This window comes from Balaenoptera musculus, chromosome 14, assembly GCF_009873245.2.
Source record: "Balaenoptera musculus isolate JJ_BM4_2016_0621 chromosome 14, mBalMus1.pri.v3, whole genome shotgun sequence".
NCBI lineage: Eukaryota > Metazoa > Chordata > Mammalia > Artiodactyla > Balaenopteridae > Balaenoptera > Balaenoptera musculus.
This window is the reverse complement of record NC_045798.1, coordinates 28,502,399-28,515,115: the sequence shown is the minus strand read 5'-3', so window position 1 is coordinate 28,515,115 and position 12,717 is coordinate 28,502,399. Positions and strand designations below refer to the sequence as shown.

The 12,717-nt window shown below is 44.5% G+C and overlaps 1 protein-coding gene across 1 annotated transcript in view; it reads left to right on the top strand.

Annotated features, from left to right (window-relative positions):
- LDLRAD4 (low density lipoprotein receptor class A domain containing 4) overlaps positions 1-12,717 on the top strand; it is a 299,370-nt gene that overhangs the window by 113,880 nt on the left and 172,773 nt on the right.

The following is a 12,717-nucleotide window of genomic DNA, read 5'->3' as shown; positions in this document are numbered from 1 at the left end:
TCTAAGGATAGGCCCCAGGCAGGACAGCCGTGTAGCCATGGCCCCAAGCCTCATCCGCTGGGAGATGAGGACGTCAGCTCTCTGGCCTGATCTCTCAGGCCGTCTGGATGCCCCTGTGCTGCCTCCCCATGCCAGGCATGGTCGCGGTGATGAAGGCCACACGGTAGGGCTGTGGAGCCTTGGCGGTGGTCTGGTGGGTGAGGAGTCAGGAGTCACGTATTTCCCGTTCAGGGCCTCTCTCTGCTGGCGTGGTGTCAGCCGCACACTGTGCTGTCCTTCCTGGGCTTTGCCCCGTCAGTCGTGGGGGCGGCGGGTGTATGTGTGTGTGTATGTTGTGGCAGAGCCAGACCCCCTGCCCCCATGCTGTGGCGGCAAGCTAATGGAGTAGGCTCGTCTTGACCACGTATGGTCTAGTGGGCAAGCAAGGCGTAAACATGTGCTTGTTTGCCCACAGAGATGTGTTTGGACTACAGTGTGAGCAGAGGTGTGAGAGAAGAGAGGCCGCTTTGGGATTTGTTGTAGGTACTCTGCCTGATACACGAACACTTGTGCTAAGGCTGCTTTTGGGCTGTGCTGACGTGTGTAGTGGGACCGTCAGGCAGCAGTTCTAGTCCGACTTTCTCACAGCTTGTCAGGGAACATTTCTTGGGCTCTCAGCATGTGAATCACAATTTTACTTTCATACATTTGTGTCAGGTTAGTGTTCTAGTGACCTTATCATTCAGAGTCTTTTGCAGGCCCAGTAGACTTATGCTTGGAGCTTTGGGATGTGCCAGTAACATCTATGGGTAGAGAGACTGACACATATGAGATCAAGGTGCGATTTGGAGCTGCTGTTTAGGAATAACCCAGAGCCGACCTATTGTGGCCGTCTGGCTCTGAAGCCACTGTCCCGGCAGGACATGGCCCAGAGGACCTTTGGGCCTCGATCTGCTTGTGTCAGGTATGCATCCTCATGTTTCCAGCTGGACCTTAGTAGAAATGTGAACACACCTTAGAAGACAAATTGAATAAAACAAGTAAAAAATTCAGAAGGTGAATATAGCAGAAAACAGCTTGACAGATCTAACTGTATGGAAACCAATATAATATAAATGAAAAGGCGAATGCAAAGATGATAAATATAAATTATTCTTGAGTGATATTTAGTTTTTAATTGTGTTAAGGGCAGGAAGGTTCTTTCTGACTCCCATTATGAAAATTACATGAGAAGCTGGTGGATCACTGTGTTTGAGCTTGCTGGATACTTTATGCCTTCAGAGAAGAGCTTAATTGGAAAACTACTGTTTTTTTTTTCTTTCTTTGCTTGCACTACGAGAGACCAACTCATCTTTTGGGGAAAACTAGTCATGTTTCTAACCAGTTCTATGTGCTGTAGTTATCAGGTTAACCATAAAAGTGCCAACTGGCAGAAAGTCTTGAGAATAAGAATAGAGAATTGGGGTGGGTAGTGGACAGGCTGCAAGTTACTTCCCTTAATGAAATTCTTTAGGACTGAACCAGAGGAAGATGATAGTAGAAATTAAAATGCAGATTTCCCAAGTGTGTCTGTGTGGTTTAATTATTCCAGCATCAAAAAGAGCTTTGTTCAAACAGAACAAAATCTGCTATGCATCATGTCAGAGGAGTCTAGGAGTCAGCTCTCAGGGCCGTTTTGAATTTTTTTTTAACATCTTTATTGAAGTGTAATTGCTTTACAATGTTGTGTTAGTTTCTGCTGTATAACAAAGTGAATCAGCTATACGTATACATATATCCCCATATCCCCTCCCTCTTGTGTCTCCCTCCCATCCTCCCTATCCCACCCCTCTAGGTGGTCACAAAGCACCGAGCTGATCTCCCTGTGCTATGCGGCTGCTTCCCACTAGCTATCTATTTTACATTTGGTAGTGTATATATGTCCATGTCACTCTCTCACTTTGTCCCAACCTACCCTTCCCCCTCCCCATGTCCTCAAGTCCATTCTCTACATCTGTGTCTTTATTCCTGTCCTGCCCCTAGGTTCTTCAGAACCTTTTTTTTTTTTTTTTTAAGATTCCATGTATATGTGCTAGCATACGGTATTTGTTTTTCTCTTTCTGACTTACTTCACTCTGTGTGACAGACTCTAGGTCCATCCACCTCACTACAAATAACTCAATTTCGTTTCTTTTTATGGCTGAGTAGTATTCCATTGTATATATGTGCCACATCTTTTTTATCCATTCATCTCTGTTTTTCATTTTTAACTGTCGTGTTGTCTTTGACTTAGTGTTGACTTATGACCTTGGCTTTCAGGAAGTGTTTTGGCAGCTGACAAAGATAATAGTAGTTCTCATTTCCATGATAAAATATGTAGTGTCAGGAGTAGTACTTTAATAAAAATAAAATAAATATTGGTTCTGGCCTCATAGATACCTTAAGCCTTTATAATTATAATTAAGTATCATTTTAAAAAATGTGAAACATTTTAATTGCCAAATTAACAGCACTGGAGCGCTCTTTTAAGTGGAGTCATTATACAGCTCGACACTTCACTTTTTGCAGTGCCTGTCAGTGTTGAAGCTCTCTTAGTAATCATGTACTGTGCATGTTCTTTACCAAGGCCTGGTCTTGTTATCAGCAGGGAGTGAAGATCAGTTTTACTCTGAATTTTAAAAGTTTGTCCTCAGGACTTCCCTGGTGGCACAGTGGTTAAGAATCCACCTGCCAATGCAGGGGACACTGGTTCGATCCCTGGTCTGGGAAGATCCCACATGCCACGGAGCAACTAAGCCCGTGCGCCACAACTACTGAGCCTGCGCTCTAGAGCCTGCGAGCCACAACTACTGAAGCCCACGCACTTTAGGGCCTGCGTGCCACAACTACTGAGCCTGCGTGCTGCAACTACTGAAGCCTGCCGGCCTAGAGCCTGTGCTCCACAACCAGAGAAGCCACTTCAGTAAGCATGCGCACCGCAACGAAGAGTAGCCCCCACTTGCCACAACTAGAGAAAGCCCACGTGCAGCAACGAAGACCCAACGTAGCCAAAAAAATACAAAATAAAAAAAATAAATTAAAAAAACCAAAAAGATTGTTCTCAAATATACTGAGGTCATATAAATGTTCTGTTTCAAAGAATAATTAACATAGAATGAGTTTAAATATATATTAAATGAAGACATTATAGAAGTCTATAATATGATACTTTTGTTAAAAGTATATATATTTACACACATAGTTAACTGAAGGATACACGTCATGATACTAATACTGGTTAGCTTTGGTGATGGGATTATATGTATTCATTTTTAACTTTATCTGTTTTTTTCCATTGTTTTCCCCACTGAACATTATTGCTTTTTTAAAAAAAGTGTTCTTTAATGACAGGTATTATTTGATTTTTTGTGTTGGGGCACATGTTATACAAGTAGCAAATCCATTTAAAAATCCTCAGTGGAGGCACTTTGTTCTGTTTCCTGCATTCCCACAGACAACGGTACTTTGAATAGTATTGTTTATGTAGGAGTCTCTCAGTAATTCCTCATCGGAGGAAGGTTGGGAGCCCGGCAAGCAGGCCTATGGAACTGAGCATGAACAAATGTGGCGCAGCTCTGCAGGTGGCGGCCGAAGGTGAGGGCGTGGAGTCCCTGGGAGTCAGCTCAGTGTCCAAAAGTGCAGAGAGTTACTAGGGTGGAAAGTACTATTAACCAGATCTGGGTGCTGCCTTCTTGTCGACCCGGGGAAGACGCTGTCCCCTCCCGCGTTTTCACTGATGCCACCTGAGAGTGGACGTGGGGTTGTGGGAAGCAGACGGATCATTCCCACACAATCATGCCGCTTTTCGCTCTGGAGTCACTGTGACAGAAATGAGCACTGTCAGGATTTGTCGTGCTCTGTGGAGGGTGGTGAAGTTCATTATAAAGAACCTTCTTCACCCTTCGCTTGTAAGAAGAATTCAGCAGTGTCGCTTAGAAGACAGCCTGTGCATATGAATCCTTCCCACAGACAGTTTCCTCTTCTGACAACACCCATTTGTATCTAGACATGGGGAAATATCATAAGAGTAAACTGATACGACACTGAAATGTACTTACAGTAAAAGCCTGTTAGATTGAAGTCACTTAGTTCAAAGGCTGTCTGTCTCAAAGTCACAGAGATTCCCTGGCTGGGTTTTATTATTTTTTTGACCATAAGGATACACTGATTACTTGAAATTCAAAGTAAAAATCTGTTCCTGTAAGTCCTGGATTCACAGTAAATTATATGTTTATCTCAAAGCCAATGAGTTTTCTTTCTTTTTTTTTTAATAGATCTTTATGGAGTATAATTGCTTCACAGTACTGTGTTAGTTTCTGTTGTACACCAAAGTGAATCAGCTATATGCATACATATGTCCCCATATCCCCTCCCTCTTGAGCCTCCCTCCCATCCTCCCTGTCCCACCGCACTAGGTCATTGCAAAGCACCGAGCTGATCTCCCTGTGCTATGCTGCTGCTTCCCACTAGCTAACTATTTTATGTTCAGTAGTGTATATATGTCGATGCTGCTCTCACTTTGCCCCAGCTTTCCCCTCCCACCCCATGTCCTCAAGTCCATTCGCTATGTCTACATCTTTATTCTTGCCCTGCAACTATGTTCATCAGTACCATTTTCTTTTTTTTTTTTTAGATTCCATATATATGCATTAGGATATGGTATTTGCTTCTCTTTCTGGCTTACTTCACTCTGTATGACAGTCTCTAGGTCCATCCATCTCACTACAAATAATTCAATTTCATTTCTTTTTATGGCTGAGTAATATTCTATTGTACATATGTGCCACATCTTCTTTATCCATTCATCTGTCGATGGACATTTAGGTTGGTTCCATGTCCTAGCTATTGTAAATAGTGCTGCAATGAGCATTGTGGTACATGTCTCTTTTTGAATTATGGTTTTCTCAGGGTATATGCCCAGTAGTGGGATTGCTGGGTCGTATGGTAGTTCTATTTTTAGTTTTTTTAGGAACCTCCATACTGTTTTCCATAGTGGTTGTATCAGTTTACATTCCCACCAACAATGCAGGAGGGTTCCCTTTTCACCACACCCTTTCCAGCATTTAATGTTTCTAGATTTTTTGATAGTAGCCAACCAGCGTGAGGTGATACCTCATTGTCGTTTTGATTTGCATTTGTCTAATAATTAGTGATGTTAAGCATCTTTTCATGTGCCTCTGGCCATCTGTATGTCTTCCTTGGTGAAATGTCTGTTTAGGTCTTCCACCCATTTTTTAATTGGATTGTTTGGTGTTTTGATACTGAGCTCGGTGAGCTGTTTGTATATTTTGGAGATTAACCCTTTGTCTGTTTCATTTGCAAATATTTTCTCCCATTCTAAGGGTTGTCTTTTTATCTTGTTTATGGTTTCCTTTGCTGTGCAAAAGCTTTTAAGTTTAATTAAGTCCCATTTGTTTATTTTTGTTTTTATTTCCATCACTCTAGGAGGTGGGTCAAAAAAGATCTTCCTGTGGTTATGTCAGAGTGTTTTTCCTATGTTTTCCTCTAAGAGTTTTATAGTGTCTGGTATTACATTTAGGTCTTTAATCCATTTGGAATTTATTTTTGTGTATGGTGTTAGGTAGTGTTCTAATTTCATTCTTTTACATGTAGCTGTCCAGTTTTCCCAGCGCCACTTACTGAAGAGGCTCTCTTTTCTCCATTGTATGTTCTTGCCTCCTTTATCAAAAATAAGGTGACCATGTGTGCGTAGGTTTATCTCTGGGCATTCTATCCTGTACCATTGATCTATATTTCTGTTTTTGTGCCAGTACCATACTGTCTTGATTACTGAAGCTTTGTGGTATAGTTTGAAGTCTGGGAGCCTGATTCCTCCAACTCCATTTTTCTTTCTCAAGATTGCTTTGGCTATTTGGAGTCTTTTGTGTTTCCATACAAATTTTAAGACTTTTTGTTCTAGTTCTGTAAAAAATGCCATTGGTAATTTGATAGGGATTGCATTGAATCTGTAGATTGCTTTGGGTAGTATAGGCATTTTCACAATATTGATTCTTCCAATCCAAGAGTGGTATATCTCTCCATCTGTTGATGTCATCTTTGATTTCTTTCATCAGTGTTTTATAGTTTTCTGAGTACAAGTCTTTCACCTCATTAGGCAGGTTTATTCCTAGGTATTTTGTTCTTTTTGTTGCAGTGGTAAATGGGATCGTTTCCTTAATTTTTCTTTCTGATTTTCTGTTGTTGGTGTATAGGAATGCCAGAGATTTCTGTGCATTAATTTTGTATCCTGCAACCTTACCAAATTCATTGATTAGTTCTAGTAGTTTTCTGGTGGCGTCTTTAAGATTTTCTATGTATAGTATCATGTCATCTGTAAACAGTGACAGTTTTACTTCTTCTTTTCCAATTTGTATTCCTTTTATTTCTTTTTCTTCTCTGATTGCCGTGGCTCGGACTTCCAAAACTATGTTGAATAATAGCGGTGAGAGTGGGCATCCTTGTCTTGTTCCTGATCTTAGTGGAAATGCTTTCAGTTTTTCACCATTGAGTATGATGCTTGGTGTGGGTTTGTCATATATGGCCTTTATTATGTTGAAGTAGGTTCCCTCTATGCCCATTTTCTGGAGGATTTTTATCATAAATGGGTGTTGAATTTTGTTGAAAGCGTTTTTTGCATCTATTGAGATGATCATATGGTTATTATTCCTTAATTTGTTAATGTGGTGTATCACATGATTGATTTGTGTATATCAAAGAATCCTTGCATCCCTGGGATAATCCCACTTGATCATGGTGTATGATTAATATGTGTTGTTGGATTCTGTTTGCTAGTATTTTGTTGAGGATTTTTGCATCTATGTTCATCAGTAATATTGGTCTATAATTTTCTTTTTTTGTTGTATCTTTTTCTGGTTTTGGTATCAAGCTGATTGTGGCTCCATAGAATGAATTTGGGAGTGTTTCTCCCTCTGCAATTTTTTGGAAGAGTTTGAGAAGGATGGGTGTTAGCTGTTCTCCAAATGTTTGATAAAATTCACCTGTGAATCCATCTGGTCCTGGACTTTTGTTTGTTGGAATATTTTTAATTACGGTTTCAATTTCATTACTTGTGATAGGTCTGTTTATATTTTCTAGTTCTTCCTTTTGGTTGTCTGTAAAGCTTTTGATTTCTCTGTCAAATCTGAATGAGATCCTTGCTGGGTAGAGTAATCTTGGTTGTAGGTTTTTCTCTTTCGTCACTTTAAGTATATCCTGCCAGTCCCTTCTGGCCTGCAGAGTTTCTGCTGAAAAATCAGCTGATAACCTTATGGGGATTCCTTTGTAATTTTTTGTTTTTCCCTTGCTGCTTTTAATAATTTTTCTTTGAATTTAATTTTTGTTAGTTTGATTAATATGTGTCTTCTGTTTTTCCTAGGGTTTGTCCTGTATGGGACTCTCTGTGCTTCCTGGACTTGGATGACTATTTCCTTTCCCATGTTAGGGAAGTTTTCGACTATAATCTCTTCAAATATTTTCTCAGACCCTTTCTTTTTCTCTTCTTCTGGGACCCCTATAATTCAGATGTTGGTGCGTTTAGTGTTGTCCCAGAGGTCTCTGAGATTGTCTTCAATTCTTTTCATTCTTTTTTCTTTATTCTGCTTCTCAGCAGTTATTTCCACCATTTTTGTCTTCCAGCTCACTTATTCGTTCCTCTGCCTCAGTTATTCTGTTATTGATTCCTTCTAGTGTATTTTTCATTTCAGTTATTGTGTTGTTCATCTCTGTTTGTTTGTTCTTTAGTTCTTCTAGATCTTTGGTAAACATTTCTTGTATTTTCTCAATCCGCGCCTCCATTCTATTTCCGAGATTCTGGATCATCTTTACTATCATTACTCTGAATTCTTTTTCAGGTAGATTGCCTATTTCCTCTTCATTTATTTGGTCTTGTAGGTTTTTACCTTGCTTCTTCACCTGTGACATATTTTTTTGCCATCTCATTTTTTTTTTTTTTTTTTAATGAATGGGATTGTGTTCCTGTCTTACTGGGTGTTTGGCCTGAGGCTTTCAACACTGGAGTTTTTAGGCTGTTGGGTAGAGCTGGGTCTTGGTGCTGAGATGAGGACCTCCGTGAGACCTCACTCCGATGAATATTCCCTGGGGTCTGAGGTTCTCTGTTAGTCCAGTGGTTCCGACATGGAGCTCCCACCACAGGAGCTTTGGCCTGACCCCTGGCTCATGAACCAAGATCCTGCAAGCAAAGTAGGGTGGCCAAAAGAAAAAAGAGAGAGAGAACAATAATAAAGCAAAAAATAAAATTAGACTAGGAAACTAACAATTATATTAGGAAGAATATAAAAATAAAAATATAGATGAATCAATAACCAGAAGGTACAACAGTACCAAAATAGTAAAAAGAGGAGAAGGGAAAAGAAAAAAAAAAAGTGTGGGGGGAAAGGCCTTGGCTGTGGAGGGTGGGGTATAAGCAAGGGCGAGGTTTGGGTGGTGGGCGGGGCCAATGCTCAGGACCCACAGGGCTGGAAAAGGCCCTGGGGGCTGTGGGGGGTGGGGCTTAGGCTCAAGGAACAGAAGGGGCCCAGGTGTGCCCCCCCACCCCTGGTCTCAGAGTACGGGGGACCTCACCTGGGAGCCCAGCAGGCTTCCTGGGCTTGAGTGGGTGGGGCAAACGGCCTCCATTCCTCTCCCCCTCCTCCCCCCCTCCTTCCCAGCTCCTCCCAGGTGGCTCCTTCCGCCTGCCGCTCCTGACCTCCCCGGCCTCCCTCCTGTGCCCCCAAGGACACACGTGGCCTGGAGGGGGCTTTGGATGACAGGGGACCAACCCGGAGCTCAGCAGGCTCCCAGGGCCTGAGTGGCCGGGGCAATTGCCCTCCGCTCCTCTCTCACTCCTCCTGGAGGGCCCCTCCCACCTACCTCTCCTGATCTCCCCGGCCTCAGGGACCCTGATCCTGTCTGGCCTCCACTTTTCCTCCCATCTCTGTCCCCCCACATCCTACCGGTTCACTTGGGGGTTCCTCCCATCTCCTTGGGCGTCAGGGTCCCCTACCAGCGGCGGCAGGTGCCCTGAAATGAGTTTTCTATAAGCAACCCTGGTTACTTTTCAGCAGAAGGAGAGAATGATCTAGAGTGTGGTTTCTTTCTGTCTCCATAAAGACACTGAATGGAATGATTCACAGGGCCTTCTGTGGAAAAAATCAGCCTTCTTGGATGTTCAGCTAAAAGTAAATATTGGATTTTTGAAGATCAAGATTTCTTCATGCCTGGATTGATCATATTATAATATAAACGCTTAGAGATCAGGGTCCGAAATGTATTTATTTTATATTGAAAACTTCAACGTGAGAAAAAATTCTTCTGAATAAATATGAGGGTTATTTGATCCATAACATCTGAATTCTATTTTTGGTCTAATCCCTCTCAAAAACAACAACAATGAAACAAAAAATGAAAACTTTGTAGCTCCTTGCTTCTAGTAGCAAGAATCCTTGAAATTGAAGCTCTGTTTTTAAGGCAGAGTTGATGGATCCTGCCTCCCAATGCCCTGTCTGTAAATGGCTGCTGTGGAATCTGGTCATGGCTGGTCTTTAGGTTGGTACCCGAGAGAGAGCCATCTGTCCTTTTAGGGTGTGTCCCTGAGGTCCCCAAGTGAGATTCTATGAGGGTTAAACCTTACACAGTTAGGGCTTTTGTAAAATCATTCAGAGGTTGAGGGCATTTCCAGCCACACGCTGCAGGCCTCTCTGTAGGACGAATCCCTCGTCAGCACTGTTGGACCACGTCCCATGTCTGCAGGGTGGTGGCCTGCTCCTCACGGGGCAGCCAGTCCTGTTTGCATGGTTCTAAATTATTAAGATTTGTCTCTGTCAACAAGTGGCAGTCACAGTTTTCACTCAGTAGTCCTGGTTCTGGCTGTTAGAGCCATGTAGAGGGTCCCGTGCTGTCCCTGTGGAAGCCCTTGGGGTACGTGATGGAAAGCATCATAGCCCGCTGCAGCCGTGCCGAGTCACAGCCTGTGGAGATGAAGCTTGGAATCTGTGTTTCAAATAGCTCCCCAGGGGCTGAGACCCACTGCGTGGTGGGGGAGTGCAACGTGTGAGTTGGGGGGGAGGGGCAGGGCAGGGGCACACGAAGATTAGGAAGGACTTTCCAGGGTACACAGGGACCAGCAGGCAGGGAAGGAGAGAAAGGGATATCAGGCCCAGACCTTCGTGGGTCATTCTTTGGAACAGGAAGGAGCCTGGTGGGTTTAGGGGCAGGCAGCAAGCCCGGTGTGGCTGATTGTAGGGATCTGAGCAGAGGGCAGGCCACTCGTCTGGGAAAGGCACACTCAGGAATTACACATTCCACCGCAGGCGTTGGGGAACCTCAGTCAGTTTCCATCCGGGAAAGCCCTGAACAGAGGGGTGTTCTAGAAGCACAGCCCTGGCAGTTCAACAGCGTGGGCTGAAGGAGTCGACGGGCACACGGGTGGCTGGCTGTGCAGGTGAGGAGCACCCAGGGTCTTGGACGACCACACTTTCTGTTCTGAGTCAGGGGCATAAAAAGAAGGAGGAGCAGGTCTGGAAGGAAGAATATGTTTTTGATGTCTTAAAATTGGGTATATATGAAGGATATGCAAGAGCTCAGGGAAAGTTTCCTGAGCCACAGTCCCAGATTTGGGTCTCCTAGCGCATGGTGGTTGTGAACATGTGTCTCTAGAGGGAGAAGACGAGAGGCCTGATGATGGCACTTTGGGGATGAGCCGAGGAGGAAGAAGCAACAAAGGAAAGAGAAGACAAAGAGACACATCAGGAGGGGACCTGGAGAGGTGAGGCCCTGGGTGTCAGGTGCTGCAGGGGATGGGGGAGGGCCTGTGGTAGCTCAGGCCACATGCAGTGCGGGCTGCCCCGGGCCTGGACTGCTCTCAGTTGTGGCTACTTTCTGTTTAAGGAGCTGCAGTTACTGATAGACCAGCCTACACCAGAACTTAGCCTCAGAAATAATATTTAATTTGAACATACCTTGCAAACATATGCGCGCGTGTGTGTGTATATATATATGTACACACACACATATATGTATACATACATACATACACATGGCATCTCTGGTTTTATCCACCATCGTCTGTGGCCCGTCGTCCGGGTGGTTGAGAGCCTGCTGTGTGCCAGGCAGTCTTCAGGATGCTTCCATGGCATGTGCCTGATCCACTTCATTTATACTGTTTCTCTAGGTACTTTCTTGTACGTGTTTTGGGCCCAGGTCGTTTAGGAACACCTTAAGTTTTGGAAGGCCTGTTTGAACTTTATAGAGACTATTGATAAGTGGCTTAATTTGCGCTGTCCATGGATTTCTTCTTTCATGCATTTTGGGGTGGAAAGGACCTCTGACAGGCTTTCTAGTTCCACCTGGCCCTTTACCTGGGGGGACACTTGAAAATAGAGAAGTTGGCTTCATTGTCAAGGTCACGGGGAGGGTGGCAGGAGCCTAAGCCTAAGTGACCCGTTGTCTGCACTCCTAACCTGACAAGTGCCTTCTCCCTCTTGCTTGCCCCCTCTTTCACCTGTATTTGTTTGTCCAGCAAAGTGCTAGGACTTTCTTCCATGGTTTTTTTTTGTGCTGTTCATGCTTTCTGAACTACTTTAGTTGGAGAGGTAGAGGACAAACTGTATGGCTTTCTTGGTTTATTTCTCTTTATTGTTTGTTACTGTGGGTGTTTGGTCCAGCTGCACAGCTTCTGCGTAGACATGGTCGCCGGGGGTGTGGAGTGCAGAGGCTGAGGGCCTGAGTCCCCCCGGGCAGGGGAAGGGCTCTTATTCTTCTCTTTTGTGGTGGGGAGGTCACGAGGGTGCTGCAGCCTGGTCCTGCTTCTCTGGAGAAGCCATGCTGGTGCGGTCCAGAGGCTGGCTTTCCAGTGGGAAGAATCCTGTAAGTCGAATCTTGTGACAGTCTAACCTCGCAGCCTTCAGCTTTCTGACTCTGGTCTTACCTGTCTATAGAGGAGAGATGGGTGAAATTACTTGACTGTGGGGAAAGACCAGCCATGTAATAGATGTGAAACAATATTACAGTGTAAAGAAATACATACAGATAACAGTTATTATTTTGTTATTATTTGAAATGCCCGTCAGAACTTAAAATGACTCAAGGGTCTTCTGTAAGATGAGGTGTTTGACAGCTTGAAGTTCTGTGATTCAGGGAGTCTGTATGGGGAGCGTCTGGGGGTAGGTGACTGGAGGGGGTCACCACAGAGGCGGGGACTGGGAAGGAGCAGAGCTTCTGCTGAGCCCCACGGAGCGCGTGTCCGCCTCACCCCGCACTTCCGTCCCCCCCCTGGAGGCAGATGTGGCAGGAAGCTAGGTGGGGCACGGAGCAGGAGGCTCTGAGATGCCCTAGCCCTGCTGATCATGCTGCTGGTGGTGTGCAGAATGCTTTGTAGCCGAGTGCCATCTTGAACAACCCCCTCTCCCTTTGTGAAAGCTGGGAGGGGTTAACAAGGGTTCCTAAGTGCTCTGAATCTCCATGGATAAGTGTGCTACAGCAGGGAGCATGGTGTCCAGGCTCTGACAAGTCACGCAGTGGATTAGACACACTGAGTTTTCACCTGTGTTGGGGGTTTGTCAGTCCCAGCTACGGGGGCAGCTCCTGTTCCTTCTTGTCTCCTTGGGTAGTGATATCCCCTGTCCTTAGGAAGAAGCAGGCAGGGTTTCCCCTGTGGGTTGGGACCGGGCCAGAAGGGTGGGCTTGGCCCATCATGGGCGAGAAGATGAGATTTACTCTCTTGCT